The sequence below is a fragment of the Sinohyriopsis cumingii genome, chromosome 10 (assembly GCF_028554795.1).
Source record: "Sinohyriopsis cumingii isolate HCF-2022 chromosome 10, ASM2855479v2, whole genome shotgun sequence".
Taxonomy (NCBI): domain Eukaryota; kingdom Metazoa; phylum Mollusca; class Bivalvia; order Unionida; family Unionidae; genus Sinohyriopsis; species Sinohyriopsis cumingii.
Genome location: NC_142970.1, coordinates 49561440 through 49587305, shown reverse-complemented (window position 1 = coordinate 49587305; position 25866 = coordinate 49561440).

The following is a 25866-nucleotide window of genomic DNA, read 5'->3' as shown; positions in this document are numbered from 1 at the left end:
CTGACATAGTTACATTATACTATACGCAGTACTACTCTATATTGACTGCAGCTGACTGAGCTACATTATAATATATGAAGTACCACTCTATATAGACTTCAGATGACTGAGTTACATTATAATATATGAAGCAGCAGGGAGGGTGAACAGACCAAATAAAGGCTCCTACGGAATAAATCTTTCTAGAAGGCTCCATTTGTCAAATAAAAAGCTTCTACGGGACGTTATTTTTGATTCGGCTTAGACCTGTGTCATCACATAGGTCAACCCATCTCTGCTGCTCCTCAGAGTAAAATTAATTTAAAATATCTGGTCCAGACCGATCCGTAATTTTTTTATGATGATTAATTGAAATCATTATAATATTGATATTAATGGATGTTGGAGAACGATATTCTGCTAGATTAGCACGAGAACGATTAGAAGCACTAAATAAATATATCCCTGTGAGAGAATATGTCAAGGGAAAAATGCGTGCCGTTGATGACGCAAGACAAGGATTTACCGAATCAACTGAGTTGTTATTTAAACCAGTAACTACAACCACTGAACGAGTTTTACTAGGAGATGTTAAAGATCCTGAAGAAAGAAAGCGAGGTATCCTTCCAGTGTTAAAACAGATTGAGGAACAAACTCTACCTCAGCCTGCAGCTGCTCCTGCTATTGCAATTGTACCTGCACCTGTAGCTGCAGCTAAATCTAGACCTAAAGTTGTATCTAAAATTAAATCTAAAATTGGATATAAACCTACCAAACGTAAACATCAAGTTGAAACTGAAGAAACACCCGATGATGACGCAGATATTGATGATGATACAGAACAAGCCAGTGCTAGGGTTGCTGCGATTGATAAATTTACCTATGATAGTATTAACTATATAAGAAAATTTGAAAATGATGATGATCTAGCTGAATTTATTGTGAAGTCATTTAGTCGACGAGAATCTGTTTTAAAACCTAAATATGTTAATGAAACTGTAGGTCGTGAAAAATGGATCAGATGGATATTTAGTGTCTATCATGAATCTGCTCAGGCTAGAAAAAGATGATCCTAGATTTATTTCATTAAATAATGCAATAGATAGATATTATAGGCGATTAAAGCAACAACTTCCTCAACAACAACCTCAATATTTACGTCAACAATTACAACAGCCTATTCAACAATTAAAAAAGAGATTTACTAGATATCTATTTACCGATGATGCTCTTGATACTTTCGAAAATAGAGATGAATTATTCAATATTGCTGTATCTGGATATGAAAATAGAGCTGACTATGCGAAACCGGAGCATATTGGTAAATTAACACATACAAATTGGATTCCTTCAGTATATTTTGCTGCTAAAAATGAAATTTATGATTTAAATGATCCCGGATTTAAAGAATTTCAAAAAAATGTATTTGATAAAAGAAAACAACTTCGGGAAAAACAACAATCTCCCGAGGAGGAATTTCAGGATACACCGGATAAACCTCAAGAAGAACCTCAAGAACCACCTTATGATTTACTAAAAGATATTTTCGCTGCTACAGGTAGCGGTTATAATTCTATCTGCCCAAATAGCATCGTTGATGACGTATCTCGGCTAGAGGTTCTTACTGGGGGAAAACGAGCTGGAAATAATTCATCAGAAATAATTAACGAGGCAACTGATATTTGTCAGCGACTATTTCGTGGCGGTATCATGGATGTTCATGTTTATAGAAATCTCATCGATGAAATCGTCGACGACTACAGCGACTAGCTGTTAGATAAATGATTAATTGAATAAAATGATAGCTCACAAGCATCATCGTAAACCTACGCAGACTCGCTTGGTAAACGCGCGGTTACCCATGTACAAGGTTACCTACGGAGATGGACTCGGCGATGTCGAATAGCTCCTAAAGCTGGACCTATCGCTAAGCAATTAGCAATGAAAGCCATGGGTTTTATTCGTGATAAAACAATCTCCGCCGCTGGTGATCTTGCTAGCAAATCCCTTAGCACCGTCAAGGACAGAATATTAAATTTAGTACGCAGATAAAAACAACCAGGCAAATTACCAAGCACCGAGGTGATGCCTAGCCACGTTAGTAAGGTAATAAATGACGCAGCAAATCAAAAATTTGTGTCGTTGATAAATCAAGGAATTGATCAAATAAATACTAGCATGATATCAGGAAGTGGTCTTCGTTTTAGAAGATAATCTTTATAATAAAATGTTCAAGCATGCATCTAACGAGGCATTTGACATGGATGAGCAAATAAGTAAAGACGATTCTGTTCGTGATTATCAGCATTACTCGTATGAAGCAAAATTACCAGATCAAAGTGGTCGAGTTGAAATTCAGGCTCATGATACAACCATATATTTTGTGAGGCGTTTATCGAGGTTGCTGTTGAAATTATAAAAACTGACGGCGCCCTATACGATGCAGATATTAAAGTTGGTTTTGTCAATAATGGCATTATGGCGTTATTTAAAAGCGCCACATATATGATTGATGGAAAAGAAATTGAATCAATCAGCGAAAAAGTCGATACTGCTACGACGATTATAGGTTTAGCAAGGTACTCAGATGATTATACCAGATCAGCTGGGCCAAGTATGATGTTTGCCAAAGATAATTTTGATAATGCTGACCATGAACAGTTTCTTAAAGTACAATTAGAACAAAATGCTGGGGCTGTTGCAGCACCAGGAACGATAGCTCGGCCAGGTGCCGCATTTTCAACATTGCAAAGTTATAATCCTGATTTTAATCGAGGATTTGCCACACGTAAAGCTATGTTATCAGGCGATCGTAGAAAATTTTCATGTGCAATTCCATTATCTCACATATTTGGCTTTTGCAGAAATTTTAAGAAAGTTATTTTTCGAGCCAAACATACAATTGTTCTTCATCGAAAAGGTGATAGTAACGATGCTATCCGGAGAAAAGATATTGTTGGTGTTTCGGATGGTAAAGTAGTATTATCTAAACTTGCATTGTGGATGCCAGTATTGACTCCATCAGTAGCTGAAGAATATAAATTACTTACTTTTATGGATCAAGGCGGTAAATCAGTAATTTCATGGTTGACAACGGTCACAGATAGTATTGAATCAACCGCAGGTACTGATTTTACTTGGCACATTGCATCGCAGCAAGGTGTTTTCTGCGCCCAGACACGTCTTTATTGTTCCTCAAAGAAATGATAGAACAGCAGCAGGTAATCAAATATATAGTCATATGGTATTTGACAATTTTGAGGCCAAGGAAGCATCATTGAGAATAAATGGACATCAAGAGCCATCAGAAAATATATAAATGGATTTTACTGAAAATTCATTAGCACGTGTATATCATCGGTTGTTAAGTTTTATGGGACGAGATCAAAATCCAGATACTGGATTACAAATATCACAGTTAGATTTTAAAAGTTTATATCCGATTTATTATTTTTCATTAGAGCATATTGATTTAGCAAGAAAATCTGTCGTTGATATACATCTCAAAACCAGGATAAATAATCCTGGTGGAACTTGGTTTAGAGCATTTGCTGTTCTGCTTAGCGATAAAACTATGATCCTCGAAGGTATTAGCGGCCGAATGAGAATCATTGACGCACCAGTGGAAAAAATGTGAGATCGATTTAAATCATCAATATAATTATAATGCCATACGATCATGTTAGCGTGACTCTGACTCCAGGTCAGGTGAAGAAACTTCAATCAAGCACAACAAAAATGTGCAGGACAAAATTAACATTAAAAAACACTCAGATTCAAGGTGGTCCAAATAAACTGTCGCTAACTAAAACTCAACATAAAAATTTTACCAAAGCTAAGTCGGCAAATACTGGCGTTCAAGTTGATCTTAGTCCGAGCGCAATCAAGGACATGATTAAGGTAGGTGGTTTCTTTCCTCTTCTCGCTACGTTGCTGCCGTTTATAGCAAAAGCAGCTGCGGCAGGTGCTATTGGGTATGCTGGTAGTAAAATAGCGCAAAATGTAACAGGAGGAAGATACGGTATAAAAAAGGACTCGGCCTAAGGTTGCCAGGAACACCTCAGTATTGGTACGGAAAAGGCCTTCGACTACCAGGAACGCCACCGCAATGGTATCCAAAAAGCATCTAGACTCAGCGAGTCTTACGCCGATGTCAAATTTCGATTTAGCTAATGAAGCAAGAACAAAAAAAAAAATTCTTCAGAGGCGTATTTATGCGAGATCAGCTACAAGATCGACCAAAACTAAATGAATCTGGAATTATAAATCTTGATTCACAGTCAGGCCCAGGTACACACTGGGTCTCTTATTCGATAAATCCACGTGAAATTATTTACTTTGACTCGTACGGGTTAGCGCCACCGAGAGAGTTTTTAAATTATGCTAGACAATTAAATGTTCCAATCTGGTATTCGACGTTACCTACGCAGTTACTAACTGATCCACCAATATGCGGCAGTGAGGCAATTAATGTTCTTGATGCAATATCAAAATCATCTCAGCTTCACCATAAGGTCGTACTTAGGTATACTTCTGACAAATTAAATCAATCAGTATTATAAATGGTTGACATTTATGGGAAAAAACCATCGATGTTGATTTATCTAAGAATGCAACCAAGGACGATCTTAATAACCTTTCATCAATATCAGGAATAGATCCTGACGAGGTTGTTATTTTTCAAGATCAACATGGAAGATTAAAAACAAGTAATATCAAATTAAATGATATAATTCGACGTGGCGAATTTGACGCTCAGGTGGGTGAATTTATAAATATAAAAGCATCTATTAGACAAATTGATGCTTTTATCAGAGCAGTTAGTGATAATATCGGAAAAGCAGATGAGGTTATTAAAAAATCCGATGAGGATATTGCTCGTTTAAGATCCTCTATTGATGGAAAAATTGATAAAGCAAAATACGACGAGGACATCGTTAGCATTAGCAGGAGATTTACTAACGAAGATGCCAATATTGAGCTGTTTAAAAGAGTTGAAGCAATAATTCCCGAAATCGTCGCTAAAACTAACCTCATTAAAGTTTCAGCAGAAATAACCCCATTACAGGTCAATAATATGACATTTATAGCGTCGACGGGATGATTAACGTGAACACCAGAAAATGACGATTTCAAATATACAGCATCAGTTACTGGCGCGTATCGGTTATATGTTTTTTCCTCAGCAAGATTTAGAATAATCGCTAAAGAATACAAATGGAGGCATATCAGCGACATATTCCTTGGATTCCTAAATATTTTGCTAAATAAAGATGTCGAAGAAACTTTTACGCTAGAACCTCTCGAAAGAGCAACAATAACACCAACACCATTATGGTGGTGCATGCAATTTATATCCGAGTCGCCTCAATTATTAACTTGGTAAAATATAATGACGCCGTCCGATTACAGATACAATCAGGTGCGTGAGTGGCAGACTTCGCTGAAACTCATCACAGATACGTACCAGGCAAAAATAAAAAAATATCAACGACTATTAGTTATCATTGACGTGATCGTTTATTCAGTATCAGCCGTCGTCGTAGGAGCCGGAATAGTATTATCAGCGGTAACGATGATGGCACCAATTGCAGTTACAATCTGCATCTCCGCGACGACGACGATTGCTGGCGTTCTTAATATTATAACAAAAAAAAAATATCTTCGTGTACGAATGAGAAACTATCTTCGTACGTGGTAAAATTATACGCGGCAACGATCGCTTACACGAAATTATCTTCGTTGCTATCAGAAAGTCTCAACGATGGAAATATATCTGATCTTGAATTTTCGATGATGATAAAAATTTATAATCAGGCTGATATTAAAGTTACAGATACTAATAATGTCGGAGTTGCAACAGATCGTGACAAACAGGACCCGGCGAAGAACCACGATGATATCGGCGAGCTCTACTAAGCCAGAATTTAATATTAATTTTCCGATAGCAATTTCCGTTGACTAGATTGCGCTGTCACATTTGCGAGAATATGATAGTTGGCCCAATGTTAGATCAAAATCATATGGTGCCTCATTGTCAAATAACTCATGTGTTTTTGCTAATAAAAATAAACCTAGTACCGATGGTACTCCAGGTACCCCTGACTGGATCGTTGTTGGATTTCCAACAGGTACTTATCAAGTCGAGCAGATTAATGATGAGTTATTGTATAGAATAAAAAATATAACCGGAGATAAAGAACCTGGAATAAAAATAACCGCGCACGAACCAACGTTAACTTCGATCATCGAAGTAACAGCGCCGTATGTTGTTGATATGTATCAATCTACGATAAGAACCGTCCTAAGTTGGCATGAAATTGCGCCAATACATCCACCAGTGCCACCAGAACCTAAAAAATCCGATTATGCAACAGACAACCAATCAAATCATGATACTCGGCTAAATAAATTTCACAAGGAATTTATACGTTATATAAAAGATGCAACAAGGGTTGATATTATATTCAGAAATAAAGATATATTATGGATTATTTTCATAAATGAGAGGGGAGGATGGGAAACTAATTTTGGTGCTAATATTGCAGATATTACAATCCAGTTCAAAGAAATTGATCAAGAACATAAAAGACAATTACAGAAGCTACGGCAATATTTTCAGGAGTGTATTTTTAATGTCTCAAGCTCATACAGCGAGATTATTAAGCGCGTAGAAATAATGAACCAGCTCGCACACGATATGGAATATATTCAGCAGCGAATAATTCAGATGTTAATTGATGATAAATCAGATGATAAGCAAAAAAAAAAAATTAACCGAGTACATGGTGGCAGAGGTGATATTGCCCAATTATAAATTTCCCGGATATACCGCACCTGAATTAAGAAAATCCGTCACTGACACCATTGATGAATTATTTCCTCAATTACATGCCGCGTGGAGAAAATCGCTACCACCACCAGATATACTTCGGCATAATAATAACCCAGACGGAGAAGGACGACATATTTCACCAGATATCGTAAATATAACAACCGTCGTCGCAGTTAATCTTGATTGCGATGTCGTCGAAAACAGCTATAGCGCCGACGCGACGGTGTCAAATCAAGTTCATCAATGATTTGTTCTTTACTCGTTTTCACCAAAAGAACCACCGGGATACTTAATCGTACAAGAACCAATTAATCCAATTTATCTGCGATGTCATAATAGGTTATTATCGAGAATTAATTTCAGATTAACCGATCAGTCGGGAAATTTCCTTGATTTACGTGGCGAGACGTTAAGTATCAATCTGCTTATAAAATCCTAGTATCTTAAATCTTTTCCGCCTAAAAAAAACAACAAAATAATAGATAAAAACCAATAAAAATAAACAAAAATATCATTTTATTTAATTCTCACAATTTTGATGGGGAATTAATAGTCAAAATCGTGCAGATTGCACAATTTTGTAATTTTGATACTCATAATCATAAATTTGGTCGATTTTGTAAAAATGATGTGGTATTCAGTAAAAAAACAAAAAATAAATAAATCTAATAATTTCAGTAAATAAATTTACTTTTTATCATTTACTATTTTTCTTAGCTGTCTTACGCGAGTGTTAATTATTTTTTTGCTTCATATTCGTCAGACAACTCTGATCTGATTTTCTCGATCGCCTTTGACAGCGGAGCAAAATCTTTTATCGCTGACTCATCAACGGATGTCAGCGACTGATACATCGCTGACTGAATTTTCTTTATGTATTTATATTCAGCCGGCAAAACGTATCTACCTTCGTGTTTGTTCTGCACGAGTGTCTCAGAGTCAGCGATGATATTTTCAACATCCAGCTCGCCTGATAGAATTATTTTTTAATTTTTAATTCCTCAATAGCGTGATTTATATTGTTGATATTTCTTCATTCATTTATAGTAAATATTGTATTTCTAATACAAAACTATGTGAATATAAATTGCTGAAATAACACAAATTTAATCATCTAATATCAATGGAATATAAGAAAATTTGATCCACTCACCGAATTTATATGAAAACGCTGCTTTTTTTTAATTTTATTTATAATTTTGTACACAGAACCTGGGTTAATACTAAAATATTTACCAGCAGATGTCATCGATTGAAAGTATATTTCCTCACCTGTCTCCATGTTAATTGATTTAACAGCTTTGGCGCTGTTACGATGACGACCGGTATTTCCCCGCGCAGAATTCTCACTCTGTGTGATCGCTTGAAGATTAGATAGTTTATTATTTAATGGGTCTCCATCAATATGGTCAATTGCAAGATTATTTTCGATTGGCCCATGAAAATACTCGAAGATGAATCTGTCATTGAGATAATGTTTCTTTCCAGCCTTAAATATCAAATAACCAGTATTACTAATATTACCGACAGCATTTTTCAATTTGCAATGTCTGACAACGCCGTCGCATGATGCGTCGTAGTTATTGATAGTTGGATGCTTCATGAATATGGAATTCATATAGTAAATATCATTTGTCTAAATCAAGGTTTGTTTGGAACCCTATCTAGATAATCCTCCTCACATTTGATGTTTCTGTCATTAATGTTTTTTTTTTTTGGCATAATGTCGTTTGAGTTAACGATGTCGTTTTTCGCCACAACGCGCATAGATACGAGTTTTTCCACGCAATCCAATATTACATTTAATACATCTAATTGGTCCATAATTACCAACACGAATAGCCTGCATGTGCTCGCCGCAGAATTCACGTTTACATGATTTTTCACAACAAGACAACGAACCGACCAATATCCATTTGCAGTGATTCATTATTGTATTATATATTTGTCTAAAATATAACATGAATTTATTTGACCTTGACGAAGCTGACGTCGACATATCTGACGCTAATAAAGCCAAGGAAAAAGTTCATGACGACGGAGCTATTCATACATGGTCGACGTGGAAAACAAATGAAATTGATAATACTATGACCGATGAGCGAGCGAAAAGTATAATTGATTATGTTAAAATTAACCATGCTGACGAGAAATTTATATTTGGAATTAAACTTATTGTACAAATGACCGACGAAGAGGTTTGGGTTATTCGAGATCAACGCGATCCTGTAATTAGCGGGAAGAAGAATATGATTTTATCTGCTAGCTCAAAGCCGGGTTTGTTAACCGGCATAGATAAACCGTACTATGCTAGATCTTATCCGGTCACCGCGGTTGTTTATGGAATCTATCGGCTAAATAAACGACCAGACGTTAAAAATCTGGCCCTGATGAAATTATCTTCGGTAATAAATTGCGTAGCTGAGCGAGTAATAGAACATTTAAAAAACACAAAACGCGGATCTGGTTTAACTGATTTAAGGTTATCAACGATAAATAACTGGGCGAAGTCAGTTGTTAACGGCGCATCAATAAGTGACGTTGCTGCGTTGTCGGCGAAATTAAAATTTCCAATAACAGTAAAGTCGTTATCGGGAGAAATTTTATACGAGTCGCCGTATAAATCTCGAGGAGCACCAATGAACATAATTGATCATAATTCACGCGCATGCGGTAACGATATTTCCACGAGATCGTACTGTTAAGTTTTATTCAGGTAATTCTAGCAGGGAAATGTTCGATTTTATTTATAAAATAAGCAAATCAGATCCAGTATCGGGTGGCTATTTCGTAGCATGAAAAATGCGATCAATTTGTACCGCCTAATGGTGACATATATAGAAATAAATTACTACATGACTCAATGAGCGAACTAGCAGAAAAATACTCGATAAACTCCAAGCAGTTATTGTCTAGTTGTTTTACTGTTCCAAATGTTGCTGCTCACGCTGCCAGGGAAAATAATCTTTGGAAGCCAACTAGAAGTGAGTTTCTCAAAGATGTCCAAGCTAGTTGCATCGAATACGGACACGGCGGACTATGGAACACTAAATACAATTATACTGAAATGATATCGTTCGACATGGTTGCGTGTTATCCTGGAAGTTTTCTAGAATATGGCGATTGTGCTAAATATTTTGTTCAATTTGGACACCCCCCATGGCGAAATGACGCGAGTATCGATTAACGGCCCAGTACCAGATTTTCCTATTACAGGATTCGCTCGTGTTGTATCATTCAAATTTGCCGAAAATTTACATAAAATCTGTTACGTTTGGTTTGGCAAGCATTTTTCACAACGACGTTGGGTTCACACGGCGCTATTCAGATACGTGTTAGATTCGGCGATGTTAACGTCGCTGATGATCAGTGAAGCAATTATATCGTATAAAAATCAAACTGACGTCTGGTTGCCAACTGATCATGATGATAAGACAGCAAAAGATCTAGGTAGGAGAATAATCGGCAAATTCACCGAGGGCGGGTCATACGATCATCAACGACATCATTGTAGGTTAATCATCGACGACGCTGAATTAGATTTTATAATCGCTGATACAACCGAGAAAAATACATTTTGTAGTCGAGAGAATATTTATCTTAGTGATAGAACAAAATTAGGTACCATAGTTAGTTACATCGACGGAGAATCACCTCAGTATACTCATTTAAGGTCATCGATGCTCGCATATGTAAGCATAAATTTACTTTCGATGATAAATACATTCCCCATCAATGCAGTTAGAGTAGCAACTGACTCTTTCTACGTTGATAGAAAATACTTATCTGTGCTAGAAAATTTATCTGGTAATGGTTCATGGGGAACGTGGAGAGTAAAAAAAGAAGATATTCTTGATTATTGTGAATCCGCGGACGTCGCAGATAGTGATGAATATCATTACGGAAAAATATCAGAAATTTCCTTGTCACCGTATGTGTGCAATCCAATATCGAGACATAAATTTATCTACGGAAATGGGTCAGGTAGTTCAGGTAAAACTACTCGAGTGATCGAATTGTTTAAAAACTCCGACTTAATTGTGCTAACGCCGACACACAGATTAGCGAAGGAAATGAAACATCGTGAACTTAATTCTTGTACTTATCATAGTTACTTCAAATACAGCGGAGGCGTATGGAACTGTTCGAGGATGGGCGATAAATACATTAATAAAGTTATTATGTTTGATGAAATTTGTAATGTCTCGTTGGAAACGTTAAAATTATTTCTAGACTGGTTATTGCTGTAAAATACTGCCGCAATAATGTGCGGAGATCAAGGTCAACCAGGTCCAATTGGTTGTGAATCACCACATAACAGGCTGAAGAATTTTGTTGATTATTATAAAGAAGTTGACACCAATTATAGATCTCTCGATGCAGCATTGGCTGAATTTAAAAAATTAATTCGATTACAAACGAATAAAGTTCAATGCAGCATAATGCGTGAGATAATTCCCGAGACATCAATGATGGATTTTTTAAATTCATGGAGACCAAATGATTTGATAGTTGCTGGTAGAAAAATAGTTCGAGATAAACTTCAGCGAGAATTATTTCAACTACAACAAGATACATTTCCAACGTTACCGGTACCGTTATGTTATCGACCAGCTGATACGCGACAACAAAATATCAGCGTTGACGTGCCAGGGCAAGGAAAGAAAATTTTAGTATTAAATGATATTGTCGCCGTTGATGTTAATTTAGTCAAGGATGCACATGTCATGTTTACCCCGACCCAGAGTAGCCCAGTTTGAAACATGTATAATCAAGGTAATTCTGACGGGTCATTGTTTGATGTCGAACATTGCCGAAGGCTAGCACTAATCCGTTACGTAAGATTGTTGTGGCTAGAATAGAAGAACCGGACATCGGAGTTGCAAAGTCACAGACAGCCAATTATCACCTAGGTGTCGAAATGTTTCCAAGATCAAAAGAAATTGCCTGAAGAAGTGGGATTGTCCTAACTTCTTTTCCCCTGCAAACAGACAGACAGGTTGAACTGGCCGCTAAGACGATTGGACAGGGGCACAGCGCCACCCAATCAGAATCGAGATAGGGGGAGACCTTGATTTGGGTAGAATGTTATCCCTGCGTTTTCCGGCAAAAGTTAGTTCGCTGAGAGAAATTACCCAGAGAAGAGGTTAGCGTAACTCCGAATAGCCATTCGTTATTGGCGGGAAAATCTTGGAGCGGGAAGGTCTAAGTACAGAAAGCTTCAAACGGTCAGTAGATATTTGTTCGGTCATTGTGTAATGCGACTGCATTTTAATTGTAGGTCGTATGTATACTTTATTAGTACTAGAATCGTAGTACGAAGAATTACTTTGTTTTGTTAATATGTTTGCATATTTTGAAGAAATGAGTTGATATTTGTAAAGAATTATATAGCTTGCCAGCCGTCGTAAGAGTTAATATTGTAATTTACTATGTGGGTATTTTATAGTAGACTAACACATATGTTCATATGATTATAGATTTTGCCATTGTTGAATATTTGTAATGTACAGACATGCGTCTGATTTTGTCAGATTGTAGTACGATGAGATTAAATATATATATATATATATATATATATATATATATATATATATATATATATATACTGACGTGACACAATGTATTGATGTCTGTATAACCATTCGCTGATACTGTGTTATTACGCCATTGTGTACCCAGCAAGAAGTGTGTGGGAATTTCGATGTGTATGCATGCGTGGCCGAAACAGTGACAGCTATCTGATGGTTAATTGTCGTTATAGTGTGAGGTGAGGTTCGATAAAACATTTGTTAACGCCTTGTGGTTTTTCACAGGAAGCTTTGAGGGACAGACCAGTTAAAGTTTGGTCCCGTTGTCTCGGATAGAGAGACGGAGGAAAGGAGGGAAGAAGAGGGAGAAGTTGAAGTCTGGGAGCGGAATTGGAGGAGGAGATAATAGAGAGGGAAAGGAGAAGTTGAAGTCTGGAGCGAAGCTGGAGGAGATAGTAGAGAGACAAAGGAGGAGTTAGAGGAACGGAAAGAAGGAAGAATCAGCGGGAATAGATGAGTAGATGCAAGGACAGGGGGAAAATCGAACTCACACTGTAAATCACGGGATGAATTAGGCTGTCACTTGGTCGAGGGAAAGACGAGTGATTGGAAGTTATCGTTTTAAATTATCACATTTATTAAATTGTTATTGATTGAATTTCATCTTCGTGTTCTCTATAATTTAACCGTCGGCATTGCTGACTGGGGCTTCAGAGCTGTAAATCTACATCATCACTAATTTAACTTTCTAACCTAACGAGCCAGGGTGGAACTTTCAATTTAATTTAATTAAATTATATTGGGAGAACCCCACCCCAATACGACAGAACGCCCCAGCACTAAACGCAGATAAATCTCCGTGGACGATTGGATATGCAATGATGATTCAATCATCACAAGGATTAACTATCACTGATACTCGTGTTTGGATCGTTGATGATCGCATCGAATGGTCAAATTTAGTTTATTTAGCCGTATCTAAGGTTAGAAAAATATCTCAATTAGCGCGGATAGTTCTTGATTTAGCAATAACTATTGATAAAACCTGCGAAGATATAATTAGGAAAAAGTTATCCAGCTACAAGCAATTTGATAAAAAAAATAATTTCAAATTCGACCTTAAAGTGGATGTTATAATGATGCTAAAACAACAACAAGATAATCACTGTGGGATTTGTAACTGTATAATGTCATGGAAATATCAAAAAATGATCCTCGGCAATTCACCGTGGACAGGAAAAATAATAATATCGGTCATTACCGAGAAAAAGTGACATTGGCGTGTTTGGAATGCAACAGACGAGTTACCTGAGCGATTTAGGTGGTAATTGAGTATCTGCGGGGATTATTTATAATTCCTCGCGAGTAAATCCGCGTTGAGGAGCTAGCGAATCAAGAACATAAATCTTCGGCCTTCCTGATGACCTTGTTACGGTAGATATTTTATGTGATGTAACACTCCAAACTGGATGAGTCGCTCTTTTTTGGCCACCTTCGGCTTCACCTGGCTCATATAAATATCGCACAATAATACTACCTAATACCGGTCGTGTTGAAAAATCACGTCGTTTTATTGGTATAATTGCTTTTGTAATCGCGATAGCTGGTTTCATGTTTATTGTTCGCGTTATTTCATTGTTTATCGCGTTAATTACATGCGGCAATCTCTTTACCCATTCCTGAGATCGCTCAACGGAAATAAATTCCCTCGCATACTGATATCCAAATAATCGCTCAGCAAGTGTTTTATTAAATCGCTCAACAATTGCTTGATCTCGGTGAATTCCAGTGTGTCCGCGCCGTATGTTAGTATTATTTTTTTTTCATTAGTGATGATACCGCACCTAGAAATTCCCTGCCAGGGTCAACCTGAAGTAAGTTTGGCCACCGTAGACTGCTTCGATGATAAATTTTATTAAATGCGTCTGCGACCTCGGTGGCTGTTCTAGTCGCTAACGGCTCTGCTTCTTTGTATCTGCTAGCGATGTCAACGATTGTTAGCACATACTTGTAGTGCTGCCATTAACGGTATCGTGAGGCAAAAATATAATATCGGCCTGGTGAACTTCATTAGGTACGCTAACGTCGAAATGTGCGTGTTCGATTCGTTTTGGCGGCGGAAGATAATTCTGCCAAACAGCTTGTTTAGATAACCATGATGCTGCAACGGGAATTTTTACTTTAGCTGCTTTGGCGAGTTTGCTAATTGCTGCTTTACCACGCCAAAATCCAGCCGGAGAATAATAAATAGATTCCATATTAATTAGCCAGCACCTAGCGCTAATTTACTTTTCATCGCAGCATTAATTATCCAACTAGCTAATCTTTCTTTGATAGATTTATTTGGTATAGAATTTAGCGCGTGAATTAAATTTACTATTACTTCCAGTTCAGTACCCACGAATGGAGTTCCAGTCAATTTATGGAGCATTGTTTTCATCTCCCGATTTGGTGGTGATACAAGAATTAGACATTCTTGGTATTGGTGTAACGCCAATTGTTTGTTCGTTAGATTATAAGAATGTGTTCGTTGTCTGTGTATGTAGGCGACAGTGCTCAGTGAATGATGAGACATTGATGCCGATCAATAATCTTTGACCCATTTCGCATTGTTTTGTCTACAGACCAGTCTCACAAAAAATCCAGATAAGAACTTGAGTTTATCTTTGAAGGTACTTTACATAGGATTTGGATACAGTGGACAGTTCAGTACTGAGAAACAAGTGTACAGACTATATAGGAAACTTAATTGTGGTCTGAGTCCAAATGGATGACGCAAAGAAAATTGCATTTGTATTTAGTCCACATTTATCTTATACGATAACCTAATTGGGTGTACTTCATTCGACATTTATCTCACATGAGAACCTAATTAAGTGTTCCTCATTCGAAATTTGTCTCATATGAGAACCTAGCTATCTGTTCATCATACGACATTTGTCTCATATGAGAACCTCATTGGATGTTCCTCATTCAACATTGCTTTCATATGAAAAACTAATTAGATGTTTTTCATTCGACATTTGCGTCATATGAGAACCTAATTGGATGTCCCTCGTTCGATTCAAAATTGTTGTAAATATGAATACTCAATGTGTTGCCTTTGTAATATCTTCTGTTACTATGCGAGATTTGGTGTCAAAATCTGAATATCTACATTATGATGACCTACTTCAACTCTGGGATAATTCCGGTCTTATATTTTGGAGCTGTACATTTTAACCTAAAGTGGGAAGTTTTAACGCTTTTTGGCTGAACGTTTGTAGCACACGATCGGATCGCTCAGACTGACTTTGGACAGTTGTTACATTTATTATTTTTCCCAAGTTAATTAATTTTAATTATCTATGTAAATCCCCGATCCAAATATAATAGTATTTCCGCATAATCACTCTGTGCAAATGAGAATTAGTTTATACGTATAGTTTGATTTATATTTTAAATGATTGTATTTCCTATTTTGATACCAATCCTGGTGTACTTTTCATCTGGGTGCTGAATAACCCTGTTTGTAACATCTCTCGTCCATTTCCATCAAGGCGTGGAATAACCTCGGAAGTGGTTGTAGAAATACATGTCAATGTGATGTGTTTTGTGATTGGCCTGCTGCTTAGCACGCCACAAATGTTAGGACAGTAATCACCAACAATATTCTGATCGTCACTTTGTCTCCTTCCACCGCCATAGTGTTGCATGGAAACGGATTAACGCAGACTGTTGTTCTCAATGGCTACGTATTAAATTCAAAGTTTCTTTCTCGACTTGACTGAAGATGCCGAGAATGACTGGTGAAGAATAAAACGTAACAGTTTATCTAAATGTGATCAGAGAGGAATAAAACGAATATTTATCTTAAAGTGAGCAGGCCGATTTCAGCGAGTAATAAAGATAAATGAAGCTAACAACGATGCAACTTAATATACCTTTGTCACCCCGATTACATGATAAGGAAGAAAATATGGAGAAATACACTTTATCACGGATGGGAATAGTGAAAATGTTAAAAATACCCCTACCGCTTGGTATTATTAAACCAACTGCTTATCAATGTTGCTTTAGACAACAATGTAAAGTTCGCTTTTAACGGCAAATTAACAACTTTACTGACCATACAATATTGAGGAATTGTTGAAAATTATTAGTAGATTATATAGCAGTAAATCATCATGGAGAGAAGGCTACAATTTTCGACAATTATATTGATAACAAAGGCTATAGTACATCCATCCATCCATCCATACACGCACGCACGCACACACACCCATGCATGCATGCATACATACATACATACATTATTGTATGCATACTCAAAGTCAAAGAGTTTAATAATACTTCTATATAACATTGTGAGATGGAAAAGACATTCTAAAATCTGTCATTGAATTGGAACTGCTTCACAATTTTTAATGATACTTCAATGAACATTTGTGATTAGGAATGAAAGAAACACAATAACAAAGCTCATTCACAAAATATCTGAATCAAGAAGGGCAGACAGTCTGATCAAGTTATTAGGTAAATGCAAGGAAAGGTATAATTCTACACGACCCCGACAATAATAAGAAATGAGCTAAATCTGGATGAAATCTGACAAATGGATGGCATCAATGCAACAGTTCGAGAACACATAAAAATAGAGGAACAATCAGTTGACGTCACAAGTCTGGACACTTGCACACTTGCTGATTGTGTCAGGAACTACAGTGCAATTCCTATTCAAACAAATTGTGAATTTGTAGGAACCTAAACTGTTTCATAAAATTCAAAATAAATCACCTCAACAATATTGCAGAAATCAAAAGATTTACTGTGACAAATACTTGTGTAAAAAAACTAGCTGACAGGCGGCCGTTTTATATTTAGTGTGACAAATACTTGTGTAATAAACTAGTTGACAGGCAAACGTTTTATATTTAGTTGCAAATACTTGTGTAATAAACTAGTTGATATGCAAACGTTTCATATTTAATGTGACAACTACTTATGTAATAAACTACTAGACAGGCAAAAGTTTCATCTTTAATGTGACAAATGTGCAAGAAACTAGCTGACAGGCAAACGTTTATATTTAGAGCAAATATATACAAGACTAAAAGCTGAAATAGATTGATGGTTTTTTTTATGTTTCCTTATATATATATGACGGCCAGCAAGCTTGTGGAGGAAGAACCCGGGAAAAGCCCGGCAAAAATCACCGACCTCACTTGAAGCTACTGGCAGCTTTCTCACCTACCCACATTGTCCATATCCTAGACTCGAACCCACATAGACAGAGGTAAGATGACAGTGATCAGTAAAGCCGAGCGCTTTAGACCAATCCCCCCCCCCCAGGTTCAGAAATAGTTCTCTTTCATTGTCCAGTATGTATCTATAGCTCTGATGGAGGCTGGTTTTCAAACTTTCATTTTGAGTTCTGTACATACTGTTAAACGTCGTCCTTCAATATACATCTACATTTCCTCCAAATGTAGTCAAATTCCTTTTTATTTACAGTTCTACTACTCATAAGCAAATTAAAACAATAATACGACTAACATGGCATCATAAGAATCCATTCATAGGAATCGACATGCTGATTCAATCAGGAGTGGTATTAACAATATTGTCACGATGACCAATGTAACGAAAACGGTGAATATCTGAGCATCATCTTTTTCACTAAATTCAAACTTGAAATCAGAAGATGCGATGTGGTAAAAACTAATGCTGATATGACCATTCATTCAGGAGAAGCAGTGATAACAAGAGTTGCAAAATGTCTATGCGATTCTGAAGAAATGGAAACTAAATTCCTTTCCAAAATCGAACCATGACAGTCGACCCTGGCTGACTTAGGCTGGTATCAATGCCGCACTCTTGGATTATGCGTTCAACACTTTGCCAGCTGAGTGGCATATTATATGTCTAAGCATCATACATTTCATTGAAGGCCAACTAGACCATGTATTACAGTTTCATGACAATCCTCTAAGTTATTTAGGATGGTTTGAGATACCCAACTTGCATTATCAGGTTAACGGATAAGAGAAAACAGACCATCCAAAACGCTCTTATCATCTATGACCAGTCGAGCTAAACAAAGATGCTTTTCTGGAGCAGACGGTACACAAGAAAGATGGTTTAGAAACTTTAAGAATCCAGCACCTTATAAAGAACCGTAAAGAGAGTCAAAATTATCTATTATATAACTTCTAATTTATCAAATGGAAATTGAAAGAGAGAGAGAGAGATATGGTAGAATGGACGAACAAACAGCCAGATAATGACTTAATATGATACGTTTTATGTCAGTGGAACAAAAAGAACTCAGTGGAATAACAAGAACTCATTGGAATAACAAGAACTCAGGGGAATAACAAGAACTCAGTGGAATAATAAGAACTCAGTATATAGCAATAACCGTTATAATATAGTAGACTCTGGACACACTAGACTATGTATATATAGCTTAGCTGCAGTCAATATAGAGTAGTACAGCCTATATTATAATGTAACTCAGTCAGCTGAAGTCTATATAGAGTGGTACTTCATATATTATAAAGTAACTCAGTCAGCTGCAGCCAATATAGAGTAGTACTGCGTATATTATAATGTAACTCAGTCAGCTGCAGACAATATAGAGTAGTACTGCGTACATTATAATGTAACTCAGTCAGCTGCAGACAATATAGAGTAGTACTGCGTACATTATAATGTAACTCAGTCAGCTGCAGACAATATAGAGTAGTACTGCGTATAGTATAATGTAACTATGTCAGATGAAGTCTATATAGAGTGGTACTTCATATATTTTAATGTAACTCAGTCAGCTGAAGTCTATATAGAGTGGTACTTCATATATTATAATGTAACTCAGTCAGCTGAAGTCTATATACAGTGCTACTTCGTATAATTTAATGTAACTCAGTCAGCTGCAGTCAATATAGAGTAGTACTGCGTATATTATAATGTAAGTCAGTCAGATGCAGTCACTATAGAGTGGTACTTCTTATATTATAATGTAACTCTGTCAGCTGCAGTCAATATAGAGTTTAATTTCATAAAAGACTTTTCAGGTCCACACTCGATGTCATTACATCAAGACTTGTTAATCTGGATTTAAAAAGTAAAGCAATCAAATTGTGGAACCACGTTATCCCCACCCCCACCCCACCCCCCGAAGTAAAAACGTTAGTTTGTTGTGGTGATCTCGGCTGTTCTGATACGGTATAAACTGTTTAAAGTGTGCAAATTTAGTACAATACAAAGCGAAAAGACTGAACAATGGTATTCTAGTTACCCCGTACGCTATAAATTGTCCAGGGCGAGTGTTTGTTTTTAACACGAATGGACTATTCTATTGAGGAATTCCTTTTCTGATTATGCCTCTAGTCTAATTATCTCACCTTGTCTTGTTTTTTCAATACAGTCTAATGCTAGCTTAACACAATTTCAAACGAAAGAAGAAGACTTAGCAAGCGGAATATATTTGTATTGATAATGTCACGGCGAACCTTGACCTCTTTTTTTCTAGCTTATTAAACTCATACAAGACATAGTTTTAAGTATGACTTAAAATACTCCCCTACTGAGAGTAATTTTGGAGCAATGCCCTCAAGACTTTGTCTTCGATGAGGTATTTAGTAACGTTTTAATGACTTTTTCTTATGCGTATACTGGCGTTAAAGTTTTTCTTTAGAGAAAACAATGTTGTCTTTTGATAGCCATCAGTAGTTCCATTAATGCAAGATGACAAACGGCTTTGCTAATACAAATGGTAATGGAGCATAATGTTATTTTATTATAACACATCTGTCATGTTCCAGCCTCGATCGTTGAAAGCAATGTCTAATCTAATTAATATGTTGAAGAACTAAACATGTAAATATGGAATTTAATGTGAAAAGAGCAGGATATAGAAAGACAAAATGTTGACCGATGTTCAATCAAATGACCAACATATATACTTCGTTTTCATCTAATAGACAATTAAGAGGTGTAAGTCGACAATAATGACCTATAATTTTGACGTTTCGGTGGAATATTTCTTATTGTAAGGTCCACTCATTGTAATATTTCTTAGGGTACGGTCTACTCAGTGAAATATTTCTTAGGGTACGCTTCACTCCGTGGAATATTCCATAGGGATTTGTCCACTCATTGGAATGTTTCCCAGACTACGGTCGACTCAGTAGAATGCGCTCACTGTCAAGTGAATTCCTCACGAAGACCACGCCTTAATAACGATAATAAAAAAGGATAAACGACAGGTCATTCTTGTTAATTATTACAGTTGGAACACAGCTGGCTAACACAAAAATATTTTTAGGGGAAGGTGGGAGTTTGTTGTGGGCGGGTGGGTGAGGGTATATAACATGATTCAATTGTAACAGTTTGACTAAGCATTATGCAAGGATTAGAGTGGATGAGGAATAATCCTTGATGTATCGATGCATTTGCTTGTCTGTGTCTGTCTATACATGTGTGTGTGTGTGTGTGTGTGTGTGTGTTCAGCTAGACTGGGAATCCCACAGTTACCGTGGATTCAAAGACATCGGCGTCGTGTTCATAATCGGAGAAATAACATTATGTGTGTATTCTCATACAATATAAAAAGAAAAGATATCCCAAGGTTACATATTAATACTTGGAGGGACAGGGTGATAATGCTTATGATAAACTTCATTTATAAAGCAATACACAGTATAATGAACATTTTACTTATGTGCCATCTCAAGCGAAAATATACTCACTCAGTACAACGATGTCGATGTCAGAATATCTCGTTATTTACTCATTTTATATCACACCCACCCTCTTTCAACGATGGATGAAAACCCTCAATCTATGAACAACATCAGGTGTAATTAGTTGATAATATAATCGAAAACATACTTCGTACATTCCTATCACACGAGATCCAGATATATAACAAAGTTAGTACCTGCTTATTATACCACACAAGCATGCACACATATACAATGACAAAAATAATAGAAAAACAGCTGTTGCGGTTGTTGTCTTGGACATAAGACCATTTTCAGTACATGATAGGTGGTCGGTATATATGGTGGAAGAAGAATTCGGAAAAATCACGCGAAGAAGCACCGACCTAGGTGAAGCTAATGGCAAGCTTTTCGACCTACGCTGGCCAAGGCTAAAACTGGAATCCACGTGTACAGCGATGAGATGTGATTGATCTGTAAAGACAAGCGCCTTAGACAACTCGGCCTCCCGTGGACCAAGCGTTACTAGGATATACTTATATCAAGATATATTATGTCATTAGTACATCATTGTATCAAGATATATTACATAATTATTACATGCTTGCATCGAGAAATAATACATAATTAGTACATACTTGTTTCGAGGTATATTACATTATTATTATATACTTGTATCGATATATATTACATTATTAGTACATACTTGTATCCAGGTATATTACATTCTTAGTATATCCTTGTATCGAGATATATTACATTATTAGTATATACTTGTATCGAGATATATTACATAATTAGTACATGCTTGTATCGATATATATTACATAATTAGTACATACATGTATCGAGATATATTGCATAATTAGTACATACTTGTATCAAGATATAATACATAATTAGTAAATGCTTGTATCGAGATATATTACATAATTAGTACATGCTTGTATCGAGACATATTACATAATTAGTAAATATATGTATCGAGATATATTACATAATTAGTACATACTTGTATCGAGATATATTACATACTTAGCACATACGTGTATCGAGATATATTACATAATTAGTTCATGCTTATCACATGAAATCCAGATATACAACTAGCAACGCGGTTATGGAACATGTACATAGTTACTGTCCACATCTTACTAATTTGTTATGGGACAAAATTACATTGAATTTGTAATTTTAACATTTAGAACTGTTTACTTCTATAAATGTATTAAACGATGGAAAAAGACTTAAACAATGACTTAAACCTTCATTTAGAACGTTGTCGAGGTTTGTACGAAAGGAAAACGACAAAGACAAACAAACAAAACAACTCAGTATCAAACCTGAATGAGCGGAAAGATTACAAACTGATTAAATGTTCACGTCAGATGCTTTTGAATAGGATAATTTGGAATCAAATGTCAATGTATTAGTATTTTATTGTCTGTACCCAAACTGCTGATCCCTTTCTACACAACGTTTGACACAGGGATTTTAACCTGGATATAATATTTCTTACTTATACGTCATGCTTGATTTAATCTAAATTACACGGCCATGGTGTCAGTGTAAGCAACGGAGAGAGAGAGAGAGAGAGCTTTGTTTTTGGACCATATAGATATATTTAAAAACTTACACTTTCGTTATTAATTTATATATATATATATATATATATATATATATATATATATATATATATATATATATATATATATATATAAACTATCTGTATTTCTTTCACTCATAAAGAAGATTAAAATTCCAGTTTTAATTGTTCTATACAATTATCTAATTGTCTCCCTTTCACACAATAAGAAAACTAGAATTCCCTTTTCATTGTTGTACTATCAAAGCATCTCATTTTCATTGAAAAGAATGCTACAACTTTGTTTAGAAAATTATCGAAGCTATCTATGTTCCTCAAGAACGTAATTTTGAAAGTTTGAGACCGGATGGGGTGTCGGGCCCATTCAACATTAGTCCAATAAATCCCCCCTCCCACAAGTCAGTGTTGATACTGGTTGAAGATATATGGGTATGATATCACTTGCTCAATTGAATGTGCAAGTTTGCTGCGTGCAAGTCTTTCCGGAACAAACCCACATACACTTTAGACACCTACCAGTAATTTGTAACAGCCAGCATGCCTTTCGTTCTTTTGATTTTGACTTTGCCCCGGGACCCATCCCCTTTGGAACGATTCCTGCTCACGCCTATCGTTATCCATTTAAGAGTGAATATTTGCTACGAAAACAAGTTGAGAACACAGGTCAAAATTCCTTAAAATATTTACGTTTGGTGATGTTCAAATGATTCGCTTGACATGAATGAATGAACTTACTGAATAGTATTGGATTAACTTTCATTAAATGGTTCGTTATTTTTCACCCCTTGCTTGTCACTGTAACTTCAACTTGGCTATCATATTTCCCTTCATTTGTGTCATATATTCTATTGACGCATGTCGGTCTAGTCACGAGAGAGAGAGAGAGAGAGAGAGAGAGAGAGAGAGATTGGTTTATATGCATATATTTCTGTCTTGGAATGTGTGACCATGAGTGATATGCTTACCTTATATATAGTTGTGTTCCTCTCTATACTGAGTACAGTCTCACTGTGTACAAAAAAAACTAATAAATATAGCTATAACCTATTGCGGAAAGTGCACACAGTGACACATAACGTTTTAATTGCGACTTCAGATGGTGTGGCATGGTGATACACGATTTGTCAATAGCAGTTTGTTATACAGTGCTAATAGACTTTTAATAGCAAATTCAGTTTTTACCAGTTCTTTCAGCGGTTTGCGATTTATTTAATATCAACTGTATCCATTAAAATCAATTGTATGATCTAAATTTGTTATCTCAGAATATTTAGTATGGTTTTAATTTGAGGAGTTTCTCAATATACGCTCAATAAATATCAATTTTCATCATACGAAACTCTTCCCCTAGTATGTCAAGCTTAAGGCAATCAAGATGGTTACTAATAGAATGTTGCACTAGGCAGACCGGAAAGTCCCCTCGATAATGCAGGAGGATTCATGGTAATGTGAAGGGAATTGATATGAAGAAAAATAGTGTCATATAGATTACATAATTACAGGTATCACTCACATCGTGATCCAGTAATTAACTCTTCTCTTTATCCGTTTTCCCCATGTAATTTCACTTGATCATATCACACAATCTTCAGTGAGATTCACGAATAACACTTAAAATTCTGTAAGGTGAACACACGTACTTTTCTAACCTGGATTTGAATCTGTGATGGGAACAAATTAAAAACTATCTAACCTCTGTATAAATACCTTTCCTTGATACAAATGTAAAGATGAATGTTTCTTGTTTTAGACACCTGACCTTGAGACAAGGATAAAGATGAATGCTTTGTGTATAGACGTCTTGCTCTTGGGACAACTATAGAGATCAACGCTGTCTGTCAAGACACCTGACCTTAAGGCAAGATTGAACATAAATCTTTCTGTATAGACACTTGACCTTAAGACAAGATTGAAAATAAATCTTTCTGTAAAGACTCATGACCTTCAGATAAGAGTAAAGATAAATCTTTCTGTAAAGACACCTGACCTTAAGACAAGAGTAAAGATAAATATGTGTGTATAGACACCTGACCTTAAGACAAGAGTACATCTTTTTGTGTGTCGCATTCAACGACAGTTGAGCCAAGGTTTAATCAAAGCCAAAAAAAGAAAAAATGGAAAGGGAAAATCGGAAGGAGAAAGAGCATGCGATGAATGTTGTGGAAGGAGCGATTCAGTTGAAGAATTCAAAAAGCCGCCGATAATGCTCTGTTCCATCTGGTGTTTGTCGGGGATCAAAACAAATGCAGTTTGTAGAATGTCGTGCTTGAAATCAGATGTTTATCTTAGAATGTTAAAAATTCAAATAATTATGAAACTTGTTCTGATTTCTTTATTAGTTTCTTATTTCATATCATGTACATGTGTTGAGATTTTTTTCATGCACACACGCGCAACTCATTGTCTTCTTTTATTTCCTTTTAATTTATACTGAACCCCCTAGAAGTGTGTTTTAACAAGGGAAAGATAATAAGTTATCAAGGTTCTACTATTAACTGTAACTGTATTGCTCCATTTCCTTTTTCGGAATCCAGTCTCCGCTGTTCTCTTTGGTTTCATTCATCCATAATTTCAAAAGCCAATATTTCATTGGTATTAATATATTGACCTAGGATAATTTTTGTTTTCCTTCCTTTATGCACTTTTCGATTGCTCTTTCTGGGTTTGTTTGTTACAAATTTACGTAAATATTCTGTTTGCTTCCTTCTTAAATCATTGTATTATTATAATTGCGGTATTGCCGATTTTGTTAAAATTTGTATGAGGATATGATGTCTAAGAAATCTTAATGCAAAACAGTCAGGTCGGAATGATAACGATGATATTAGTTGCGTGGTAGAGGTTGTGTAATTGTGGTATGCATGTATGAGTTCACTACATCTACGATACACACCACAGCTTGCTTAAGTTAATTTTGCCAGCACTGCTGTGATCGTCTGGTTAATCCTTGAGTGACAGGTTTTCTCTAATAGATCACACTGAGAAGTCTCAGTCTGACTGGTATCACTCTGTCGTGACTATGGTAATTTTATATAGTAATCATCGCCACCTTTATGTAAACAAACTGGTAATTAGCTAACGGTTCACTGATTAGCTTGACATTTCTGAATGGTTCACTGGCGTGTCACACGTACACTCTTACATGATGGTAATTTTTTCTAACATTCCTAAATATCCGTTATGGACTTTTGTTATCAAAGCATCATATCG